This window comes from Rhinopithecus bieti, unplaced genomic scaffold (genome assembly GCF_001698545.2).
Source record: "Rhinopithecus bieti isolate Rb0 unplaced genomic scaffold, ASM169854v2 scaffold_2917, whole genome shotgun sequence".
Classification (NCBI taxonomy): Eukaryota; Metazoa; Chordata; class Mammalia; order Primates; family Cercopithecidae; genus Rhinopithecus; species Rhinopithecus bieti.
Genome location: NW_016804148.1, coordinates 1536975 through 1548258, shown reverse-complemented (window position 1 = coordinate 1548258; position 11284 = coordinate 1536975). Strand labels below are relative to the sequence as shown.

Sequence of the window (11284 nt, the reverse complement as noted above, 5' to 3'; positions counted from 1 at the left end):
AAAAAAAAAAAAAAAAAAAAAAAAAAAAAAAAAAAAAAAAAAGTACATTTTCCTTTTAATATTAAATAAATTTTCAGTATCTTACATTTTAACGTGTAAATGCACTGAAGTTGGTTTTGTTTTTCCTTCCTTGTTGAAAATAACCACTTTCTTGTTGGGATAACCGCTGTCAGCCAGTGGAATATAGGTCTCTTTCTTTCTAAGTAGGTATTTCACAAGTAGTTAGTATAAAATCCCAAAGGGAACTTTCTCGTGCAAACACCCCAACTAGCCACAGCTAGGGGTGTTTTTCATTTACCTCTACATTCCTATGTCGTGTGTGGGGGACCTTTACAGTCCTCTGCTCTATAGTGTTTTGATGATTTTGTTAGTGTTTTATTTCCTTTTGTTCTGTCATTTCCATTTCATTTTATATACTTTATAACAATAGCAGGAGAAATAATCCAGAATTGAGTACTTTTAACCATGTCAGTAACTCCAGAAGCTTTAGTTAAAATGCATTTTTACATTTCAATTTTGGACTTTTTCAGTTAAAAAAGAGCTGAGCCATTTATTCAGGAATATAATTCCCGTGTATTGTGTTGAAAAGAAAGTGTTGATGAGGGTATGTGTCTCATCATTAACTTTTTTATTGTGCTAAATCCATACTTTTTTCAAACATAATATGTAGTAGTTAATTAGTTGAATCATATAAACTAGAAATGTAAAGTTTTTATTACCACCTAATTTCTCTGAAAAGATACTGTTTCAATGATAGCAACAGCTAATATGTGTGTGGAAAGTAAAGTTCATCTACTTCCTTTGATATAGTTTAACATTTTCTCCTATCCTTTTTCTGTAATGTGTTTTTTTTTTCTGATTTCTAAAAACAAATATAGACTTACATGACAAATGATTTGCTTTGAATATTTCTGAAGAAATACTCATTAGAATAAACATTGTTCAGTGTGGCATTTATTACTTATGTAACCATTTTAGCGGTAAGTGTAAAAAAACACATTCGTAAAACACAGGGAATCCAGCTGTGGGTGGCAATAATATTCATATAGTTTTGCATTTCAGCCCACTGCCATATCTATAAGACACAGCCACTTACTATGCTATGAAAATAATTGCAATACATATTTACTAGATTATTCCACTATCCATGTTGTCTTGATCAGGCCCAGTCATAAATGCATCTTTCCAGTATATTAGCTGAGATGCTGTGATTAATTACACTTTTCTTTCTCTTCTTTATCCAACTGAGCAGTTCCAGTTCCATCTAAGAAAATGCATCTGTTCCCCAACAGTTACTTTACTATACTTCTGAACCTTACTTTGTGCCCATTCATGATTTCTGGTCATAAGATTGGGAAAATGTAAGTAAAAATAGAACTACCATATGATCCAGCAATCCCACTACTGAGCATTTACCCAAAAGAAAAGAAATCAATACATCAAAGAGATACCTGCACCCACATGTTTATTGCAGCACTATTCACAATAATCATGTGAATAACCTAAGTGTTCACCAACAGATGAATGGGTAAGGAAAATGTGGTGCATTTATAAAATGAAATACTATTCAGTCATACACACACACAAAAATAAATTTCTGTTATTTGTAGCAACATGGATGAAACTGGAGATCATTATGTTAAGTGAAGAAAATCAGGCACAGAAACAAAAATACTGCATGTTTTCACTCAGATGTGGAAACTGAAAAAGTGGATCTCATGGTGGTAAAGGGTAGCATGGTGGTTACTAGAGGCTGGGAAGGGTGGAGGAAGGAGAGGGGTGAAGAGAAGTCGGGGAACAGGTAAAAAAACAGTTAGATAGAAAGAATAAGCTAGTATTCAATAATATAGCAGGGAGACTATAGTTAGCTATAATTTATTGTGTATTTCAAAAATGTCTAGAAGAAAATGATTGAAATGTTCCCAACACAAAGAAAAGATACATATTTGAGGTTATGCATATCCCAGTTACCCTGATTTTATCATAACATATTGTATACATGTATCAAAATATCACATCTACCCCCAAAATATGTACAACTATTATATATCAGTAGAAAAGAATAAGAAAATACGATGACACATGAATATAAATCAAATATCATCCCCTTCCTTACTGTAGAATAGACTTTTAAGATCTTTCAAATTAGAAGAAATGGCATAATGTCACACTCCTACTGCAGCAAAAATAACAAGAGAATCTGACAAATATAATTTTACTGATATGCCAAAAAGACATATTAAAATTCACAATACCTGTAGAACCACAGTCTATAAATATAAAGGATTTACTCTAGCATCTTAGCAGAAAATCATTCAATATTTTCTTTAATTTCCATTAGTGATTGTCCTATTAATAAACATTATATGATGAACTTAGTTTTTCACAGTTTAGTGAAAAAGATTTGCTTGAATTCAGTAACTTTAAGATTAAGGAGAAGAATTCAAGGTAGATTTGATTATCTCATCAACAAATGGATATATCAAGAACCTATTATTAGATGATTAATAAACATTGATCACATTTAAAGGAGACATTCATTTTCTCCAATTACCAATAATTAAAAATGTATGGATATTTTATGTCAATCATCAATTTCTTTTTTTTTTGGAACCAGCAAAATATCCAAATTGGAATGCTCCAATTAATTTTGGATCATGTGTACACCATTTAATATTATCCATGAATAAATATAATAAATTTAAATAGGATGCCCCAATTTATTATTATATACTACAGCAAAATGAAATTGCATAGACTTCGATAATATGGACTGTTGGGAAGTCTGTTTCAAATGCCTCTCATCTCCACTTTCCTTAGCCTCTTTCCCTGACTGATATCCCTGGATGCCAAAACAACTTTGTGCACTGGAATCAGCACACTTATACCAGACTCTATGTGCTTAACTTACTGCTTTTCTGACTTTCTCATTAGAATTTTCCTGCAGGGGTTGCATTTCTTCAGGATGAGGACTAAAGGGAATCTTTGTTCATGATGCCCCAAGAAAGCTAGAGGTGGGGCTGGGCGCAGTGGCTCATGCCTGTAATTCCAGCACTTTGGGAGGTCAATGCTGGTAATCACTTGAGCCCGGACCAGCCTGAGCAACATGCTTGAAATCTCATTTCTACAAAAATACAAAAATTAGCTGGTTATGGTGACACTTGCCTGTAGTCCCAGCTACTCGGGAGGCTAGAGGGGGAGGTTTGGTAGAGCCTAGTAGGTAGAGGCTGCAGTCAGCCCGGATCATGCCAGTGCACTCCAGACTGGGTAACAGAGAGAGACTCTGCCTCTATAAAACAGAAAACAAATTTTTAAAGAAATAGAGGTGGCCTGATATATTGTTTACTCCTTCTCAGGACCAGCGGCATTTTATCTGACTGGCATTGTTCACTAATAATAGAAAAACTATAACTGAGGTATTAGTGACTCTTAAAATTGTACCTTTACTCTTTGAATTACTGGAATATATTAGGAATAATTTGTTAAGGAATATCAGTGACTGAAGAACTGAAAGAATGTCCAACCAAGTGCAAATTTTGAATAACTAAAAGTGTTTATAGCATTGCCGTAAAAAATCATTGAATAGTTTTAGTGCAAATTCTGCTGTTTGAAACATTAATATGGTATATAAATATTATGAGTACCAACCTGTTGATTAAGAAAAAAAATTCTCATAAAACATGATTATATTATCTAAATGTTACTTTGAAGTGGCTGTAATTAATTGAGTTATATTACAAGTTTGGATTGTTAACCATAAGAAGTATAAGTCTGATGCCAAATTGTTAATGTTTGTTCCAGCTTGTATTCTTTCAAAATCTACAAAATGGTGAACAGGGTAAGATGGTTAATACTTATATAGATATCTCTTTCCACTGTTACATAAACTGCTTTTTTTTAAAAAAGAATGTAGACTTCTGTCATTTATAACTTGGGTCTTTAGCATTTAATTTTATAGGGTGCTTTAATGATTAAAAGAGGACACTCCAAATTTTAAAAATAACTCCAAATTTTAAAATCCACATCAAAAGAATAAGGATAATTTATCTATTATACCGCTGTTATTGGTTGGGTCTTCTTTCTTCATCACCAGTTTTTCTTTCCATCTATTTGCCTGATTCTACTTTGCCATTGTGTGACAGTTTTCTCCCATGCAGTACAAAACCTACTTTCAAAACATTGAAAAATCTGCACATATGGGTAAAAAATTAGCACAATTCAGATTATTAAAAAGACAAAGGTAAAAAATGTAAAGGGGAGGAGGATAAGCAGTGGTTTAAGGACAGTTTTCTTTAAGTGTTTTGTTCTGCTTTGTTTTTGGTTGAAGCAAAGCAGTAGATTACTAAAAATCTTTATGCTAGCTATATGTTTCTGGAAAAGAAATATACTATTTTAAAATGGAAAGGACTATTGATTTATAATAAAGTTTGCAGAAGACATTATTCATATATTCATATTTGTTATTATATTGATACATTAAAAATCTTCACAATTATTGTTCATAGTCCAAAAATCAAAGCCATTGCCAGCACTTCAAAATCATATCCAAATAGAGAAAATAGTCACATTGTTTGTCTTTGATGTTTTGACTATTATTTTAATCCACAGCAAACTGCAGTCTGCTTAAATACTGAACACTTACACAGTAATTATATGGTTTACAATGCAATCAAACACTCATTATGGTTTTTAACAAATAGAAAAGCATTTTAATATAATACAAGGAGTTATAAATGCTTACATGTTAAGATCGTTCAAAGGAGATTTGTTTCTAATTGCTAGACTTCCTATTCTTCTTCATTTTCAAAGGGCTAATGCAAACTTTTGAGTCAAATATTTGTAAAATAACATTGGCAAGCTTTCTATTCATGGATTTTTCTTCTGTCCTCAGTTACATTAGACCTTTGGCTTGTACAAAATGCTTAACAATAATTTATTTTCTGTGTCCTATAACATTATGTGCAAGAGCTTAGTAACTAAGCTCATAATGTTTACTTTTAAGATTGGATGAGGTCATGAAAATAGAAGTAAAATGATCTTTCATAGATCACATTTCAAGGTGAAAGCCAGCATCAAATGATAGAATATTTTATCACAAGACCATGTTGCTGATTTTCTCTCTTTTATAACCCTGGATCATCTGTGGCTTAAATAATATACAGTAGTTTCAAAGTATAATTTCTACCCTGTATAAATGTCTTAAAAATATGATCATCATCACTATGACTGCACAAAATAATTCATGACTTCAGGAAAAGTTGTGGTCCTTAGCTTTCACCTCTCATTTTCAAAGGGATATCAATCTCTTTAAGTTCTTAACTACTTCCACTTGAATTAGAATATGAGCTTCCATTTGATGTTTTTAGACTCCTTCTTCATCTTTGATTGCATGGATAGTTGTAATGATTGTAATGCAGAATGACATAATAGAGTTTATCTTCTTAAATAGTTTCTCCTCCCTACTGTGGTAAAATATATAATTCAGAACAATACCAGTAACTATATTGACCTTCCTGATAGGGTACTAGAAACAGTTATTTCAAAACTATCCTATTTACTATATGGAAAGTGTCCTTTCCATTTTCTGTCCCTCCAACATAATCTAATTAATGTCCACATCTAGATTAGCCATACCATCTATTCATGTCTTTCCTCCTTCAATATTAGTGAATAATAGTCCTATCAGAGAGAAAATTCTGAACACTGAAAATTCATGTCCTGAAGGTACCACTTGGCTTCTTTCAATGACCGGCTTCCCTACCCTCTTACTGATGACTTCTCTACTCCCTTGCTCTGCTGGCTATTGCCAGCTTGTTTCTTTCATTCATCCCTTTTCCACACATCATCTGTCCTGATTATTGTGTCCCTTCAAAACATCCTTGTTGATTCTCCTTGCTTTCAGAGTCAACCTCCTTGATGAAGTCACTGAATGTCCTCACCTGTCATCAAATTGTCAGTGGTGCCTCTAGTCTCATTCATGTAATGAATCTGCTCTTGAAGAAGATGAAATCCAGCATTCATCCTCCTCCTTGACTTTTACTGCACTTCCAAACTTGCAGACACCTGAATTTCTAATATTTAACACTTCTTGCACTCTGTGATAGTGTATTTTCCCACCTCTCTGTTTTTTTTACAACCTCCTGAATAAGGAAGATTTATCACTTTGTTTATCATTTTCTTTGTCTTACTTCACACAGCTCATCCCTCCTAAGGCTTCAATGAGATTCTTAGCTATGGGAACTAGATCTCCAGCTAAGAGCTCTCTGGCTTGAGTTCTGTATTTCTTGTTGCTTATATAACACTGCTTCTTGAAGTTCACAAGCTTAAATAAAATTGAACTAGCAACTTTCCCACTTATCTCTCTAAACATTCTATAGCAATACAATCTTAAAGACGATCAGAATGATGAGCTGTATGCATGCTTTAGTTTTGCTTTCTTTTATGTCCAAAATCCAGTCATTCATCTGGATTTGTTTCCCTCAGATTAATTAGTTTGTTGAATATTATAAACTTGGTGTGAGACAATATTAATTTTTTTCCCATATGATTACGTCAAATCAGTCTTCTCAACTAGGTAGAAAAATTCTTGATTAATATATTGGATGAATTTTACAATTTCCTAAACACTTTTAAAAATCCAGTTTAGAATTATAAAACAAATTCAAATTCAGACAGCCTCTCTTCACCATCACTGTTCACATCTGCAGCTTCAGGGATCTGAAGCTGTCTGTTTATTCTGTTCTCCTCCCATTCTAGCAGGCAGAAAAATAAAGAAAACATAAACATGGTCTGGTCCTGAGATGCCTTCTGCCCACCTCCATTTCCAAAGAATAATTGCTCTGATTACATGAGGAAGGGGATTTGGGGAGGAGGAAAGAAAAATATTTCCTTACTTAACTTCCCTCAGTTGTCATTGTTTCCCTGCTGTTTCATGGCTTCTCTGGCCACCTTCTCAGGGTGCAGATGCTTCCTGGTGGTAGGTGTCCAGGTGCTAGCTCTGGAAAAGTTTATGTGTGTTCTTCAGAGGGCCTTGGTGGGGGCTTCTAATATCTAGCTACCGCGTATGGAAAATGGCTCAATCATTTTCTTATCCCCTCTGTTGTTGTACTCCGTAGTCTTTTGTCCCCAAGATTTTATTCTGTGTCTTGCCTTCCCAATCTTCTTAAATATAGTCTGGAGGTAGAGGGTAGGCAGGAATTTGCTGGTTTAAGCAGTATCAATTTTGCCATCTCTTAGTAGGCCTAGTATGATCACTGCTACTCCAAATCTTTCTTGTTCTCTTGGCCCCAACTTTAAATCAGGGTAATTCAGCACCCTGCAATAGTGTCTCAGATTAGCTCTATTTATCTTCCTTTATTGTCAGTCTTCCTGGCCTATTTTGGATATTTTGTGCTCTGAAATCCTGCTCTCATCATTACTAAACTCAATTATTTTCCATTGCCTCCTTAATCAAACCCATATTTCCTGAAACATAGTCTAATATTTTAGTTACTAATCTGTTTTTGATGATATAATTTATAAAATTCTTGAGGAATAGTTTNCAAAACCTACTTTCAAAACATTGAAAAATCTGCACATATGGGTAAAAAATTAGCACAATTCAGATTATTAAAAAGACAAAGGTAAAAAATGTAAAGGGGAGGAGGATAAGCAGTGGTTTAAGGACAGTTTTCTTTAAGTGTTTTGTTCTGCTTTGTTTTTGGTTGAAGCAAAGCAGTAGATTACTAAAAATCTTTATGCTAGCTATATGTTTCTGGAAAAGAAATATACTATTTTAAAATGGAAAGGACTATTGATTTATAATAAAGTTTGCAGAAGACATTATTCATATATTCATATTTGTTATTATATTGATACATTAAAATCTTCACAATTATTGTTCATAGTCCAAAATCAAAGCCATTGCCAGCACTTCAAAATCATATCCAAATAGAGAAAATAGTCACATTGTTTGTCTTTGATGTTTTGACTATTATTTTAATCCACAGCAAACTGCAGTCTGCTTAAATACTGAACACTTACACAGTAATTATATGGTTTACAATGCAATCAAACACTCATTATGGTTTTAACAAATAGAAAAGCATTTTAATATAATACAAGGAGTTATAAATGCTTACATGTTAAGATCGTTCAAAGGAGATTTGTTTCTAATTGCTAGACTTCCTATTCTTCTTCATTTTCAAAGGGCTAATGCAAACTTTTGAGTCAAATATTTGTAAAATAACATTGGCAAGCTTTCTATTCATGGATTTTCTTCTGTCCTCAGTTACATTAGACCTTTGGCTTGTACAAAATGCTTAACAATAATTTATTTTCTGTGTCCTATAACATTATGTGCAAGAGCTTAGTAACTAAGCTCATAATGTTTACTTTTAAGATTGGATGAGGTCATGAAAATAGAAGTAAAATGATCTTTCATAGATCACATTTCAAGGTGAAAGCCAGCATCAAATGATAGAATATTTTATCACAAGACCATGTTGCTGATTTTCTCTCTTTTATAACCCTGGATCATCTGTGGCTTAAATAATATACAGTAGTTTCAAAGTATAATTTCTACCCTGTATAAATGTCTTAAAATATGATCATCATCACTATGACTGCACAAAATAATTCATGACTTCAGGAAAAGTTGTGGTCCTTAGCTTTCACCTCTCATTTTCAAAGGGATATCAATCTCTTTAAGTTCTTAACTACTTCCACTTGAATTAGAATATGAGCTTCCATTTGATGTTTTAGACTCCTTCTTCATCTTTGATTGCATGGATAGTTGTAATGATTGTAATGCAGAATGACATAATAGAGTTTATCTTCTTAAATAGTTTCTCCTCCCTACTGTGGTAAAATATATAATTCAGAACAATACCAGTAACTATATTGACCTTCCTGATAGGGTACTAGAAACAGTTATTTCAAAACTATCCTATTTACTATATGGAAAGTGTCCTTTCCATTTTCTGTCCCTCCAACATAATCTAATTAATGTCCACATCTAGATTAGCCATACCATCTATTCATGTCTTTCCTCCTTCAATATTAGTGAATAATAGTCCTATCAGAGAGAAAATTCTGAACACTGAAAATTCATGTCCTGAAGGTACCACTTGGCTTCTTTCAATGACCGGCTTCCCTACCCTCTTACTGATGACTTCTCTACTCCCTTGCTCTGCTGGCTATTGCCAGCTTGTTTCTTTCATTCATCCCTTTTCCACACATCATCTGTCCTGATTATTGTGTCCCTTCAAAACATCCTTGTTGATTCTCCTTGCTTTCAGAGTCAACCTCCTTGATGAAGTCACTGAATGTCCTCACCTGTCATCAAATTGTCAGTGGTGCCTCTAGTCTCATTCATGTAATGAATCTGCTCTTGAAGAAGATGAAATCCAGCATTCATCCTCCTCCTTGACTTTTACTGCACTTCCAAACTTGCAGACACCTGAATTTCTAATATTTAACACTTCTTGCACTCTGTGATAGTGTATTTTCCCACCTCTCTGTTTTTTTTACAACCTCCTGAATAAGGAAGATTTATCACTTTGTTTATCATTTTCTTTGTCTTACTTCACACAGCTCATCCCTCCTAAGGCTTCAATGAGATTCTTAGCTATGGGAACTAGATCTCCAGCTAAGAGCTCTCTGGCTTGAGTTCTGTATTTCTTGTTGCTTATATAACACTGCTTCTTGAAGTTCACAAGCTTAAATAAAATTGAACTAGCAACTTTCCCACTTATCTCTCTAAACATTCTATAGCAATACAATCTTAAAGACGATCAGAATGATGAGCTGTATGCATGCTTTAGTTTTGCTTTCTTTTATGTCCAAAATCCAGTCATTCATCTGGATTTGTTTCCCTCAGATTAATTAGTTTGTTGAATATTATAAACTTGGTGTGAGACAATATTAATTTTTTTCCCATATGATTACGTCAAATCAGTCTTCTCAACTAGGTAGAAAATTCTTGATTAATATATTGGATGAATTTTACAATTTCCTAAACACTTTTAAAATCCAGTTTAGAATTATAAAACAAATTCAAATTCAGACAGCCTCTCTTCACCATCACTGTTCACATCTGCAGCTTCAGGGATCTGAAGCTGTCTGTTTATTCTGTTCTCCTCCCATTCTAGCAGGCAGAAAATAAAGAAAACATAAACATGGTCTGGTCCTGAGATGCCTTCTGCCCACCTCCATTTCCAAAGAATAATTGCTCTGATTACATGAGGAAGGGGATTTGGGGAGGAGGAAAGAAAATATTTCCTTACTTAACTTCCCTCAGTTGTCATTGTTTCCCTGCTGTTTCATGGCTTCTCTGGCCACCTTCTCAGGGTGCAGATGCTTCCTGGTGGTAGGTGTCCAGGTGCTAGCTCTGGAAAAGTTTATGTGTGTTCTTCAGAGGGCCTTGGTGGGGCTTCTAATATCTAGCTACCGCGTATGGAAAATGGCTCAATCATTTTCTTATCCCCTCTGTTGTTGTACTCCGTAGTCTTTTGTCCCCAAGATTTTATTCTGTGTCTTGCCTTCCCAATCTTCTTAAATATAGTCTGGAGGTAGAGGGTAGGCAGGAATTTGCTGGTTTAAGCAGTATCAATTTTGCCATCTCTTAGTAGGCCTAGTATGATCACTGCTACTCCAAATCTTTCTTGTTCTCTTGGCCCCAACTTTAAATCAGGGTAATTCAGCACCCTGCAATAGTGTCTCAGATTAGCTCTATTTATCTTCCTTTATTGTCAGTCTTCCTGGCCTATTTTGGATATTTTGTGCTCTGAAATCCTGCTCTCATCATTACTAAACTCAATTATTTTCCATTGCCTCCTTAATCAAACCCATATTTCCTGAAACATAGTCTAATATTTTAGTTACTAATCTGTTTTGATGATATAATTTATAAAATTCTTGAGGAATAGTTTTACCTTAAGAGGTTCTTCCTATATTTTGAACCTCCTATGTTTTTTGTAATTTCGAAACCAACATCAATCTCAATTGATTATTTTCTTATTTCATTTACCCAAGGGCATATTTATCATTTATAATTAAATAATTATTTTCACATATAAGTGCTATATCCTTAATCAGATTATGAAATATTCAGGAAAAATCATGTGTTTTCTAATGTTTTAAAACAGCAGTAAGCAGGCTGGGCATGGTGGCTCACACCTGTAATCCCAGCTCTTTGGGAGGCCAAGGTGGGTGGATCATGAGGTCAGGAGATCAAGACCATACTGGTTAACATGGCGAAACCCTGTCTCTGCTAAAAAAAAAAAAAAAAAAAAAAAAAAAAAAA

The 11284-nt window shown here is 33.9% G+C and overlaps 1 protein-coding gene across 1 annotated transcript in view; it reads right to left on the bottom strand.

Moving 5' to 3' along the window:
- The window catches only part of LOC108526186 (polypeptide N-acetylgalactosaminyltransferase-like 6), a 555870-nt gene that overhangs the window by 456775 nt on the left and 87811 nt on the right, over positions 1–11284 (bottom strand). The gene's annotated exons all lie outside the window — the stretch shown is intronic.